Source organism: Sinocyclocheilus anshuiensis, unplaced genomic scaffold (genome assembly GCF_001515605.1).
Source record: "Sinocyclocheilus anshuiensis isolate Anshui unplaced genomic scaffold, SAMN03320099.WGS_v1.1 scaffold130, whole genome shotgun sequence".
Lineage (NCBI taxonomy): Eukaryota > Metazoa > Chordata > Actinopteri > Cypriniformes > Cyprinidae > Sinocyclocheilus > Sinocyclocheilus anshuiensis.
Genome location: NW_015544207.1, coordinates 1,552,107 through 1,553,391, shown reverse-complemented (window position 1 = coordinate 1,553,391; position 1,285 = coordinate 1,552,107). Strand labels below are relative to the sequence as shown.

Below are 1,285 nucleotides of genomic sequence, written 5' to 3'. Positions count from 1 at the left end.
TAGACAGACAGACAGACAGACAGACAGATAGATAGATAGATAGATAGATAGATAGATAGATAGTAGGGCTGTCAAAAAAAATTTAATTTTGAATATTCGTCAAATTTAAAATAAAAATCCACATTCTAATGCAAAAACGTAGCATTAGAATTTTAGTAGTGTGTTAAGGCAGCCTTATCAGTGGCGCACAAGATGCGTTGATGATTTAAGTGTTGCATTTGAATGTTTTTGTTAGCCTATCCTGTTGAACCCACTAGATGCGGCGCTGCTGCGTTGTTTATTCAAAATATTGCAGAAAAAAGAGAACATCAATTCTGTCCAGCGCTGATGTTTCTGGACACACACCACACAAATCAGTACACTCATTCAAGGTCACACAATGGGCCTTACGTAACCTGACTTCATTAGTAATCATTACACAAAGCAATATGTGCGGAAATTGAACACATTCATTAATGTGGCCTAAAATAGACTCTGGTTACGTAAACTGTATGTGTGGCATTCTTCTGAGGAAGTGTCTGTGTACTTGCCAGGTGAGAATGAGGATGGATGATTATTTTGTAAGAGAATGAGATGATTTATTCTCTAATTTATTATTAGAGCCAGCACATTCGGGGCAAATGACAAATTCCCCTGCTTTGTGATGTTTTTTGAAGGACAGGACTCTGACAGTGAGGTACATGCAGGCTTTATGCCGGTTTGTCTGACTGCTGAGGTAAATAAACTCTCTGTTGCAAAACTAGTAAGCTGCTTTGCTGTCTACTGCCTACATAGGATGCTGCCTTCTGAGTTAGCATTCTGAAATGGATCCTCATAAGAGATTTGTACAGCTCTACATTGGCTCCATGAGCCACAGAAATGTCACTTCTCAAGGGACGTGAAATGAGAGATGCAAATCACAATTGATTTCAGTAAAGTTTTAGCATGTTGCAACGTAGCTACCAATATTGTAGCCAAATAAGCAAAAAATACATTGCACACAAACACTGGGTAAAATGTAAAAATTGAATTTTGATTAATTAGTCTGTGCTGTTTTTTATTTAGACCATTTTCATTAGACAGAACTTATTTATAAATGTTTATGTAAACATAAATGTTTGTTAAATTTTTTATTTTGTTGTATTTTACTTTTGTTTCTTTATTTTTGTTAGTTTCCATTTGTGTTTAAATGATTCTGACCTGTGACACCTTGAGCTGCATTTTATGTTTGAAAGGTGGCATACAAATAAATTGTGGTATTATTTTACTTTTATTTTGTTTATTAATAAATACCCCCCCCCCCCCG

The 1,285-nt window shown here is 35.6% G+C and overlaps 1 protein-coding gene across 1 annotated transcript in view; it reads left to right on the top strand.

The window, feature by feature from the left end:
* Nucleotides 1-1,285, top strand: part of LOC107697008 (sterile alpha motif domain-containing protein 10-like) — a 90,997-nt gene that overhangs the window by 77,579 nt on the left and 12,133 nt on the right. The gene's annotated exons all lie outside the window — the stretch shown is intronic.